Here is a 12751-nt window from a genome sequence, read left to right on the forward strand (position 1 = left end):
CTCTACTCCCCGCTGCCGACCGAGGGGTGCGGAGTCTGGCGCGTTCTCCGTCGCTACCGCAGCTTCCATCGCCCTTGCCGTCCGCTATGGCAGGTGAGCCCGTCCTCCTCCTCCTGCCGCGCTGAGGCCGCAGCCCGGCGGGCGCCTCCCCCATGGCGCCATCCGACAGCCGCCCACTGTCACCTCTGTGCGCTGCCCTCTGTCTCCTCTCCCCCTCATCCTCTCCTCCTGCCGCCTATCGGGGAGCCTCCACCATGTTGCGGGGCTGCGCCTCACCTTGGCCTGGCGGCTGCTGTGCCATCCGAGTCCCCTTTTTCTCTTTCTTTTTTAAGCCTCTCCACGTTCTCCCCTCTCCGAGCCGGGGCTGCCTTGCGGAGGGGCTGCGTGAGGTGGCGCCTGTGGCCGCAGCCACCTGCCGGGCGTGGGGACGGCCGTAGGTGTGGATGTTATTTTACGGAGATCGTCGTGTCACGCGTCTTTTTTTTTATTATTATTATTTCATTACTGGAATCAAAATGGGTGGCAGAGCCGTCAGCTCGAAGATGGGGTGAAGCAATTCATGTTATTCCCACCCCTCGACTCCCCCCCACCCTCATCTGTCCGATCCCATTCTTACGACGTGATTTGAGGGTTTTATTTTATCGTTATTATTATTTTAAATGGTTGGGGCTTGTGGGCTGTGTGTTGCTTCCTTTGCAGCTCGAGGCATTTCGTATTTCTATTATCTATTCCTGTTTCAGTCTGTGAGCCCCATCGTGCACAGTTCCCTTTTGTTTTAAGGTGTGTTTTGGTGGAGCCCAGCGATGCAGGCAATACAGAATGCCCTGACAAAAAACCTTGCCGATGAACCTCTGATTGGGTTTCATTACCTAAGGGGTAATGCCTCAATACCTGCATTGTGCCTTTCTGTCGTTAGTGGGTTTGTCATAAAGGATGAGCGTGTAGGCAGAGAGATTCCTGTCCCTTCATTTTGAAGCATCGTTGTCATTTTGTAGGCTCAGAGGATGGCTCAGCTTTGGGGGTCTGCTCTTTTCCTTGCCCAGACTTTGGGGGTCAGCTCATCTCCTCTGTAGATGAGTGAGTGGGGCTGAACCCAGAAGGAAGTCAGCTGCCGCCAGAGCCCATAGAAAATTTTGGCAGGAAAGGGGAAAAATTCCCAAACGTATTTAAGACAAAGTGAAGATCTTCTGTGATCATTTTGGACGTCTTATTGCCTGCTCATACCTCTCGGTATGAGTTCAGTGCCAAATAAATGCATGACTTGCTGTTGAACTTGACCACCTGAATTAGAAATAATGCTCTGTTCTCATTTGGAGCTTAACACATCTGTATATCCCCCCTGCATCATGGTGTTGCCTTAGTTGAGTGAGCTTTAAATTACCCATTTTAAGCTTAAAATAGGAGCTGTTTTGGATAGTGGTTTTGCTGGCACCTGGAGTTTGATGCAGGCTGGAGAACGAAGTGGAGCAGCAGAACAAGTGCTGGAGCAGTCTGTTGGAGTGCTGCACCCTGCCAGAGCAAGGCACTAGAACTGCACACCATAATCTGCTGGGTGATTTCATTAGAAGTAAGGGGTTATTGCAGCAAGTAGCTCAGATTAGTACAGTGTGAAACAATCCTGGACACATGTAGAACAATGGGATTTGTAGTTGATGAGCTTTTGCAACTCTATTCCCAGTTTCAAGTTGTGATCCAGATAGCTTGAAATTATAGCAGTGTTAACTGGGAGCTGCAATGGAACAAATTCAACCTTGGATTAGCTGTGAGGTTAAACAACCCCTAAGATTTTTATCGTGGATTTAAACAAGCCTTTGGCTGTAGGAAAGATGCAAATTGGAGTTGAAAATGGCTTGTCAGAGCCCTGGGGATAAGGGAAAGAGCTGGGGTGGGTTGGGTTCCACCTGTTCCTTAACAAGCCAAGTTCTTCAGGTTTAAAATCCATGCCAATCTGTGACTTGCCTTTAAACCCTGCATTCAGCTAGGCTGAGGTCTGGTGTGTGTTTTCTCAAAGGCATTGGCCCTCACATTAAGTAGATATGGAGAGCTGGGTAGAAATGTTCTCTCTGTGCCTTTTCTGCGTCATCAATACAGAAACAAACCAGAAGGAGAAGCAGCTTTACACAGTGCAGGATAATTTGGGGTGCAATTTGGTGAATGCCTCCGTGATGATTATTATTATTTTTATTTTTATTTTTTTTAAGCAACCCCTATTCAACTGCTGATATGAGATTTTCTCTCTTTGTACTTGAAGCTAACAGGGAGTAGAAATCCAGGAGAGAAATAAGAGTCGTGTGTCTGTTGGTTTTGCTGGGCTGTAGACTGTTTTCTTCGGGAGGAGTTCAAGATACTGGCAGTATTTGAGGAGGTGGGGAAACCAGAAAGTGATATGACTGTAGGTTTTCCCCATGTTTGTTTCAGATCTTAGTAGATGATGCTGCGTTTGTGTGCAGAACTACTTCCCAGTTTGAAAAAAAGACAGGTTGGGTTTTCATTCTTTGAGTCTGTCTGTATTTTGGTTTTGTTTTTTTCCCCCTGTTATGTCCCAAAGTATTAATTAGCTTCCTCAGTAGCATGGGCTTTCTTACTGTGCTGTGGAGTGGGGCTTAGTGGAGCGCTCTCTAGGCTGTTCAGAGCTACCCGAGGGCAGCTTTACCCATCTTTAGTAAGGATTCCTGGGGAAGTGGCTGCTAAACTACCCTAATGGCCCGGTCTGAACTGCTGCAGTTGAACTCTTCTGATCCCTGTGTGTACAAGGGGAAGGAAGGCAGCACGCCCTTGTGAGCCGTTCTATTAAGTGCTATGTCTTATGCAGGGTGCTTCTGGAAGGTTTTATTCTACTGCAGCTGTTCCTTTCGATATCTTTGTGTAAACCACGTATAAAAATCAGTAAGAAAAAACCCAAGACCGAAAAGATTCTCTGGAGCCATTTTCTCCATAGATTTATCTTGCTTTCGAACACTCCTTTGGACGTTTATGTAGGAAGGGAAAATGCAGATGGCTGCACAAAGTGCTTTTTCTGCCATTGATGATGATGGTTCACATATTGCCGAAAAATTTATTTGTATCAAGTGCTCTTATTTATGGAGCCTTAGTGGTCGTGAAGCGGCCTGACTGCAGTTACAGCGTGGTTTATTTGACTTGAAAGCTGCAGGAAGAAAATATTGACGGTCGGGATAAGTAAAGAGATGTGCAGCATGATGGAGCCTAAGGCAGCATTAAAATAAATCATTGAAAATGAAAGCTATTTGCCATGTTCCTGAGCTGTTCCCAGGGGTGGGTTGCATTAAGACATTGTGCTAACTTTGTGTTGCTGCTGGGAATGTGTTTCTTATGCTTCTAAGAAAGTGTTATGACTAAATGTTTCTAGTTGTTAGGGGTGGTCTTACAACAACTGAGTTAAAGAAAAGTCTGATGATAGGTTATGGGAAGGAAATGTCTGCTATCTGTGTGCTCTTCAGTTAGGGAAGGATCTTAATTGGGAATTTCTTGTGTTGGTAATTCGGCTGTGAAAGGAGAAGTGGTGCCTCCTTGGGAAAGGGTTGGGCTGCTGGTACATCACTGGTGGGGAAAGGAAGGAAGAGGAGTCCATATGAAGTCTCCTGCTCTAGCTTTATGCCTTGCACTTGACATGAGAATTTGTAGCCTCCCTTTCCAAACACAGCAGTAAGAATGTATACAGCATCAGAAATGCCCTATGCATAATAATATGTTGTGCAGATCCTGTGTTCTTCTAACCCAACACGCTTTGGGAGGTTAGATACTGACCAACAATTCTTCGGTGCTGGATGTTGCCATCAGGCCAGTAAGTACCAAATCACTGTCACGTGCACCTCGGTGTGATGGCATGGTGCAACTTTCTCTTGTGCGCTGTAGAGACCAGCCTATCTTTCTCCTTTGAGCGATGCTTTGATCTTGTACTTGCACCAGCAAAATGTCAGAGGAGATGAGCTCTGTCTGAGGGTTGTAATTTTAGGAGCAGATTTATCCACTTGTCATTGTGTTGAAGGAGCAATGTGGTACCTTTAGGCATGTTGAACTTTTAGGGGCTGTGACAGCAATACCAGAGTTCATTTATATGCAGTCAGTACAATAACAACATGTGGGTTTAACCAATGCTTGCTTGCTGTGCCCCTTGTGACTAAAGAGACAATGCTAACTTTGTACCATTTCCTTTAGGTTGAAGTTGCTTGAAACATGGCCTTGAATGAGTATAAATGGTGAAGGAGTGATTGACTCACCATGGTGATGGTTTTGAAATGGAATGACTCATAGGACAGATATCAAATGGCTGAATGTCCCCCAAAGTTCTTGTCTGCGTTTCTTTTCACATCAAATTATTGCAGAGCTTGTGTCACATGAACAGTTGGCTGAAGCATTTTGAGAACGAGCTGTAGACAGGAATGCTGTCATAGCAAGGAAGTAAAAAAAGCAACTTGAAGGGATTTCTGTGCACTTGGATTCCTAGGCATTAGCCTTGTGTGTGGATGCTTTGAGTAAGTTAGGACTCTAAAAGTAGTAACACATTTTAATTGGGTTTACCCTTAATTGTTACGTGGCCATGAAATCACAGCCTGGGGCAACATTTTAGTGGCATGCTGGCTGTTAGTGTGCTTGTAAGGTTATAAAAGTTAAGAGAATAAAGGGCAGTTTCGGAGATTTAAGAAGGTACCCAAAGCAGTCAGTCTTAGCTGTGTTTATGTGATGAGGGGGTTGATGTGCTGGGAGTTTGCTCCCAACCTTCAGTGCTCTGGAATTCCTAGAGAGGAAGATGCTCCCTAATGCAAATCTCTGATTTCTTGCTTTTGCTCTGAAGTGTGTCTGTGCTGGGTATTTGTGGTTTTCTGTACAAAAAGTAATGATTTTAAGGGCTTCTGTGTTCTGGCCTTTTGTGCTTGTGGGAAGAAAGTGCCTGTGTGTGTGTTTGTGTGTATATTATATGTGTATGTATATATTCTCATCAGTATTCAGGTCGTATAGGTTATTTAAAGAAAATAAAATGTGTTTATTTGCCTGCCTTGTGATAAAGTATGACTGTGTCTGAATATGTGGCAGGAAAAATCCCGAGTTCTGCAATTTACTCCATGTATTACTGTAGATTGCTGTATTCAGAGCCTTGCCATACCTGAGCAAAGAAAACACATCCATGCTTTTGCGTATGTTCAGGAAAATTAGGGTATGTTGAAGCATCAGCTGGAGCATTTTTTTATTAATATTTTTTAATGCAAAATGAATGTCTGGAGGTTGACATGGATGTTCCTGACTCCAGAAGCGTTTGCTTGAGTGTACTTCAGCAGACCAGAGTTTTTGAAGGCTTAAAGAGCACTGATTTCTCTTGTGTGCTTTATTGTGTGTGCGCCAAACCCAAGAAGCAGTTGGGATCCAGCTTGACAAAAAGATGATAATATAATAAAACTGGAGCTCCTGATCCTTGCTTTATAGAACCATAAGGCATAGCTGTGTTGTTCTCATGCTGTTCTGTGTCCTTCATGTAGAGGGACGGCAACAGGTGTCTGTTGTTTGGTCCTAGAAGTGTGTATTTGCATTGGTAACATTCGATTTTATGAGTGAAATGCCATGAGTTGCTGCTGAGCATAATAGTTATTATCAGTGTAATAGTTACTATCAGTGTAAAGGTAGTGTAATAGTTTACTTGCTCTATTTATTTTTCTAGCTGGACAGTGAAGAATGAATGATTCTATCTGGAAGGAGCAATATGAATGAGAGCTGCTCAGTTTGCAGCATATTGACTTAAGAGCACAGAAAATCTGTCTTGACGTGAGATATAATCTCTGGTGCTGTGTAACAGTGCTGTTGCACTCCCCTGGACCTCTAGCCACGCACTGAGGTGTGAGCTCTGAGTCAGGCTTTCCAGTGAGCTGATGTTTCCATTGGCTGTCTTGTTTGCAGATATCAGGAGAAGAGGATGGAACCTGAGTTCTTGCTGACATGCTGCGTGAGCCCTTCTCATAAAGACACGGATCTGAGCAGCTCCTTCTCCAGGACGGAAGGAGTTCCTGTAATTTTGAGCTCTTGTAAATATCCATTGCTAATGAGCCTTCCTCTTTGGAAGGGATGAAAACGTTCAGTGCTTTTCATGAAGATGTCTAATAAGGCACAATCGAATTGAGCAAAGCTGTCAGTTAAGCTTCCTATTGAGTTTCTTAGTATAAATGAGCTTAAAGCCCACGGATTATCAGGCCTTGCCCCTTGGCTGTTCCGCTTTGCTGAGGGTGTCGTGGTCAGCGTTAGCCCAGGTTTGAATCTTGCCCAGGTGTAGCCCTGCTTGTTTCCTAAACCTGCAGAATCACCGACTGCAGAACAGCGCAGCATGTAAAGGATCCGCATCTAATTGGTGTTATTGTTCTGGAGGCTGTTGTGACAGATAATGTGTTGTTGAATGGCAGGTAATAGGTTTATTATGGAGAGAGCACAGCATGTGGGTATCTTCAAAGGAGACTCTATCTGTACTGGTCTTTTCTCCTCTTAATTATTCAAATGGAAAATGTTGTTTGAGGGTAGAATGTATGACTAAATGATATTACTCCAAATAGTAGTTCTCTAAGTAATGCCAATTAAGCAAGAATTATTGTGATTTTTTTTCTCAAGTAGTGCTATATAGACATCTGCAAAAAAGCCCTGAAAACGCAGAAAGCAGGAATGTGAAATATTGACATCATAGTATACTTGCTAAAAAAGTGATCTTTGACAGCAAAACAATGCTGAAGAAATATTCCATTAAACACTGCCAACATCTACCTCTGTTTATGAGGGTGGATGGTGATAGGACAAGGGGAATGGTTTTAAACTGAGACAGGAGAGGTTTAGGTTGGATATAAGGAGGAAGTTTTTCATGCAGAGGGTGGTGAGGCACTGGAACAGGTCGCCCAAGGAGGCTGTGGATGCCCCATCCCTGCAGGCATCCAAGGCCAGGCTGGATGTGACTCAGGGCAGCCTGGGCTGCTGGTTGGGGACCTGCACACAGCAGGGGGTTGGGATTGGATGAGCACTGTGGGCCTTTTAACCCAGGCCATTCTATGGTCCTGTGAAAATACTTTTCAGAACAAGCATGTCTTGCTGGGAAAAGAAGCTCTTTCAATAAGCTGTAATTGGCATGAATACTGTTGTAAGATATGTGAGCCCTGTCAAAATCTTGCATCTTTTTGCTCTTCATCTATCTGATCAGTACGGTATTACATGGGCTGTCCACCTCATATCCCATCCTCCGGAGCGGAATTTGTGCGGATATTTAATACGCTCCATATGTTAATGTATCACTGATTACCTGCTTACGTATGGAGAAGAGTCACATCTCTTGGGCTGAGTTCAGCACTGCGTCTCTCTGTGGTAACGTGCAGGTTGGATGTTCCAACAGGTTCTGCTGTCTGTTGGAGGGCTGTGGTGGTGATGCACAGCATCAGGGCAGCAGGTGCAGCTGCCGTGTGCACACTGAGAAGGAAGCAGGTCGTGGCTGCTGGCCATGAGGGCACTTTCACCCCATTTGCCTGAAAGACGAGTAGGGGAAGTTAACCAGCAGGTCTGGTTAAACACGAGCCTGTCTTATAAACACTTCCGGGCTTGTTGTAAAATTAATAAATTAGTAATTGGTGTGGGAATCAAGTGCAGGGTTGCATGCAGTTGTTTAGTGTGTGGGCAGGGTGTAAGTGCTGGTGTTAACTTAAAAATCGTTAATGGCTGTAACGACTTGATTTGTCCCTATGGCTCCGCTGTGGCAAACCGAGCTGTGCTTCAACACCAGCACTCACAGGACCGACGTTTGGTCACTGTTGCTGATACAAAAATCTCCATACCAATAGCTATCAGCTTCACCCTTGCCTTCTGTTCTAGCAGAAAGAAATTCTCTTCTGGGATCAAGAACTCTGAATATCAGTGCAGCAACAACGGCCTGCTGGAAAGGTGTTGGGGTAAATGTCAGAATTGTGCCTGCTGCAGTCGCTGCTTTGAAGCCAGAATGTAGTTGCCCTGCAGAGCAGAGTGTGCTGTGCTGGGTTACCCCAGTAAAAGCAGCCTGCACAAAAGCACACAAAGAATCTTCTTGTCTCTCCTCTCAGTGCTTGTATGCTTGGAAACATTTCCTCTGCAAGTGGTATAAATTTACTGATCATTCCCAGGAACGATTTCTTGAAATAATCCTGAAGGAATGAAAGGTCACTGAGCAAAGAGGGCATAACTCTCCCAGCTGGATAATTAAAAAGAAAATTAAAAAGCGTGCTAAGTTTGAGATTGACTTGTGGCCATGCTTTGAAGATTAAAAGGGCTTTTTCATTTCAGATGGAGGAGGCTGGGATCGGTGGGAGGGGGACTTGTGGCTGCCTGAGCAGTTGGGCAGTGCTGTGAAGCTGCATTTGCGTTTTACTTACTGAACTGTGAGTGGGAAACCAGGATTGCTGAACAAAGTGTGGCTATCTGCTTCCCTCCCTCTTTTACAACATTTAATTTTGCAGCTGGAGATTTCAACTCGTCTGGTCACTCTTTATGCAGATGGATCTCTGAGCAAACAGCGTATTGAATTCAAAGCTGTAAGGATGTTTTTTGTATAAACATGTTTTGCCTTAAGAAAATGAAAATAACAGCAACTTCAGCTGAAGGATGGAACTTTCTGTTTCTTTGCATAGCCTGTTACCACATCAGCCTGCTATTTTTTTCTCTGAACTGATGTAGAGTGCACTTTTGAAACTACTTGCAGTCAAAAAATAAGGTAGATAAACTAAAATGTGTGTGTGCTGCCTAAATGTAACAGCAAAATAATGCCACAGGTGGGAAGAGCCAACAGATGTTGCAGGTCCAGACTTAGTGTATGGATTTGCATATCCATTTTCTGGCCTGCAGCACTGGGCAGGTTGGAGCTGCTGGGCTGATCTCGGGTCTTCACTTGCAATTGGCGGATTAAGTTTTGGCCTATTGGATGGGTTGGTTGGGTTAGTTGTGTGTTGTTCCTCTGGCTGAGTTACTGCACGTCGAGTTGGGCTGGATGCTGTCTTCTAAGCACGTGGTGATGTTGATGGTGCTTCCCTGGGCATCTGGGAACGTTGTAATGATGCTGTGAGGGTGGCATCCAGTGGCTTCCCTTGGTGCTGTATTGGCCACTGAACTGGTTTTACCCTTGTCAGTCCTCAAAGAAAAGTGATTTGAGTTTGGGCTGCTAATTGCAAACATGCCTGGGGGTTCAGGAGAGATGTAGGTAGCTGGTTTGGTTTATGGACCCGTGAATACAATGACAGGTCACAGAAAGCATGTTCCTTAGTCATTAATTTTTGGAGCACATTTGCAGTAAATGGCTTTGGCTTCACTCCTCATCTGTTCTTGACAGTGATTTCTTGTTTCTTGAACAAAAATCAAGCCTGGGCATTTTTAAAGGCACTTCCATCTGATAAGTACTTTTTGTGTGAATGAACCGTAGTTCTGAATGACTTCTCAGACCCTAGAATTTAAAAAATATTGTGATTGCAAGAAAAGTTGTAGGAAACACAATAACACAGCCTATAAGGCAGGTTTAAAAAGAAAAAAAACCATACACAGTGTATGTGTTTACTAATATGTTGGTTTGTATGATGTAATTACATCTTCTATGAGTTCACTGGTGCTAAAGGCTGCGGATTTGTTTGGACTTCGGTAGGAAGAACGCTCACTGAGCCATCGTTTGGCCATCATTACTGTGACATCCTTCACCTCACCCTCTCCTTTTTCAAATGGATTTTCTTGCAAAGGCGATGTCTCAGTTCTGTTGCTCTGCAAAGGGTGCAATCCAGCAGCTGAGTATTGTGCAGCACCTGCTCTGCTGGAATGGGTATTTTTATTTCTTCCTTGTTTTAATAAGTTGTGGAGCAGAGAACCTCTTCTTAACAGTTTTGCAGTGATTGCATCAGATTTGCCTTCTGTGTTGTTTGTTTTTCTTGTTATTACCTGGCAATATCTGAAGGTTCAAAGGAGTGATTTGGTTACCAGGTGCTTGTGGTCACTGGGTTATGTTATTGCTGAGTTCAGTTGTGTGAGTCCACCGCTGTGCTCCATCCTCGCACACAAGAGACACTTTTCAGTACAGAAGAAACAGATGCTTTCAAAAAAGAATTTTGTCCTAAATTTGAGTGCTGCAAAATCGTCCTCTGAATAAATACTTCAGACTCAGAATGTTGCCTGCAAATTGTCAGCTCACCAATGTGTGTCTACCAGCAAGCATTTGTAATTCAGCTATGTCTCTCTGAAGTATTTGTTTCGTGCTTAAACTGAGCGCTGTGTAACTGGGAAAGAGGCACAAAATTGGATTTCATCACAGTAATCAGAAGTGAACTCCTCCGAGGAGTAACATCCTCAAGCAAGAGAGGTGCTTCTGTCAGCTCAAGCTTCAGATATTAAGCAGGGCGTAAAAATGATGACTGGTTATGCAGGATCGTTACGACAGTCTGCTTCCTGCATAGAGAAGTGGAAGATAAATTGTCGGCTGTGAGTTCACTTCCATCAATAAAATGCAGCAACACATAAAGCTTCCCAGAGGGTTTGAATTACAGTAAGTAAAAGGCAGCTCTGACACGCTGCTCGCTTGCGTAAAACAGGCTTAGTGGGGCAGCTGGAAAGAGAGCCAGCTGATCTTGGAGGGTCCTCCTGTTCCAGACTCATCCAGAAGATGAAGGCTGCTGTGCTGTGGCATAAAATCCCCCATTTCTGTTCTCAGCTTTTCATTCCCTCCTGTCCTTTGCATTATTACAGTGTTTGAAAAGGCACTGTATAATATTGTGCTGTCTTGAAACCGTAGTTGTAAGATTAAATCTTGAATTAGCATTCATTTCAAGTTGTCAGTGATTAAGTACCTACTCACTGCAAGCAATTGCATGCAAACAACAGGCAATTAGATCTGTCTGGTGGAGGGGGGAAGCTGGACTTGGAGTGAAGGCCTCAGATTAGCAGGTGGTTTGTTTGAACTAAATTATGGAGTATAAATACTAACTAACCAGAAACAAATCTTTGTAATGATGAAATTGTCCACTACCTGATGATGAACTTTGAACCGGTTAGCCTTAATGGTAAGGTAAATATACAAGTCTTGGTTAATTGAATACTTAACCAATGTTACTGGCATTGAACTCAATTATACTTTGAACTTTGACATCCAGGGCAAGCAGTGTTTGAGTTCCTGGTTATTGTTTTTTTTTGTTGGTTTGTTTTGTTTTGTTTTTTTGCAACTATTTTAAAGAAATAATTGTGGACACTAGAAATTAGGAGTCATTAAGCACGAAGAGTCAAAAAGCAAGTATCTTGTTTGTTTATCCAAAACTTACCTCTTTTTTTTGCCATTAGATAGTCATAGAATATGATGGGAAGAGACCCATAAGATCACAGACTCCAACTCGTGCTCCCTGTAAGCACATCAAATGTCTTGAAGCTGGAAGAACTTCCATCATACTCCTCCAAAGTATGAACGACCTCATAGGCTGTCTGTAGATCTATTGTACAGCTGTTGTTTTCTGGTCTTAAAACATCAGAGATGGGGATACCTGCATTAGAGACTGCTTGCATTGGAGGCTGTAAGCTTTCTCTTCACTGGACTTAGCAAATGTTTTGGGTTTTGTGGTCAACTTTGGCACAAGTGTTGGGAATCGGAAGCCAAGAGCCAAGGAAAGAAGCTAAGAATTGGAAAGTGAGCAAATGGAGGAGGGAACCTTTCAACATCTCTTTCCAGTGGAAAGATGAATTTAGTGGAAACTAAATGAAAAATAATGTATTTTTATATACACACATTACACAAAATTACTGGATGTAATTGACTTTCTTTCGTGAATTCTTAATAAACAATGAATAAAAAGTAACACATGTAATAACAATTAATTGTGCCCTATTCATGGTTCATCCTGCGATGGAAGAACAAGCACGTGCTGATGTTCCAATGAAGCAAGCTGTGTGACGAACTTTGCTAATTGCGCAGTGCTTGCTCTGCTCCTTGGGAGAAGGGAGCTAGATGGCGCCCTCGGCCTTTGCCTACTCAGCTTTGGGTTCAAAAGGTGCCTTGCAGGTAAAAGGTGGGCAGCATCCCACAGCTGAGTGCTGCTTTCTGGAGGCCTGTTTAAATGGTTATGGCGTTGGCTGAAGAAGTGGTGGCGGCTTGTTAACACTGCAGACTCATGTCGAGGTTGCTGCTTTTCCCTCATACAGGGACAGGGTTTGGACTCAGGACATGACAAATATGAAGTGCCTCCTGGAGGGCTGGTAAGGTCGTGCATCTACGTGGGAGACTTCAGGGAGTGGGGAATGGTGTTTACAGCAAGCAAAGGGGATTGCAGGTGAAGGACCCTTAAGATGAGTGCCGTCCTCATCCAGAAATAGAGGTAGTCAGGGAGATGAGGACAAACTGTACATCATCAATTAATGGAGTTTCGTTGTTTTAACTCTCTCCTGTTCCTGCCTCCCTTACCGTCTCAGGCTCTGAGCATCTCTGTGATACAGCTGTTGCATCGGTAAAGTGAAGGAGCCCAGCGTGGGGTACGTTCTGTGCTCTTGCTGAGACTGGATTGCTAGTCCTTGTGTTATGGAGCAGAGCTTTTGGATCTGGGAACCGTTGAAAGCTGGCTAATTGCTGATAAAAATATTTCCTTGCGAGTTGCACAACTAAGGGTTATGGAAATGCTAATTTGTTCATCAGAGACAGGAGGAGAAAATTCCCTATCCTGATTACAGCTGCTGGAGTCTGGCTTGTAAATATTTATGCGGTTTGATTTTGAGGGCCCTGGCCAGGTTATGCAAA

The 12751-nt window shown here is 44.0% G+C and overlaps 1 protein-coding gene across 2 annotated transcripts in view; it reads left to right on the forward strand.

Moving 5' to 3' along the window:
- The first annotated feature begins 6 nt into the window (after positions 1–6).
- SLC23A2 (solute carrier family 23 member 2) overlaps positions 7–12751 on the forward strand; it is a 52761-nt gene continuing 40016 nt past the window's right edge. For both annotated transcript variants that reach the window (XM_010723071.2, XM_019622616.1), the window contains exon 1: positions 7–93. The gene's annotated coding sequence lies outside the window, so the exon portion shown is untranslated. The remainder of the gene's footprint in view (positions 94–12751) is intronic.

Source organism: Meleagris gallopavo, chromosome 24 (genome assembly GCF_000146605.3).
Source record: "Meleagris gallopavo isolate NT-WF06-2002-E0010 breed Aviagen turkey brand Nicholas breeding stock chromosome 24, Turkey_5.1, whole genome shotgun sequence".
Taxonomy (NCBI): Eukaryota; Metazoa; Chordata; class Aves; order Galliformes; family Phasianidae; genus Meleagris; species Meleagris gallopavo.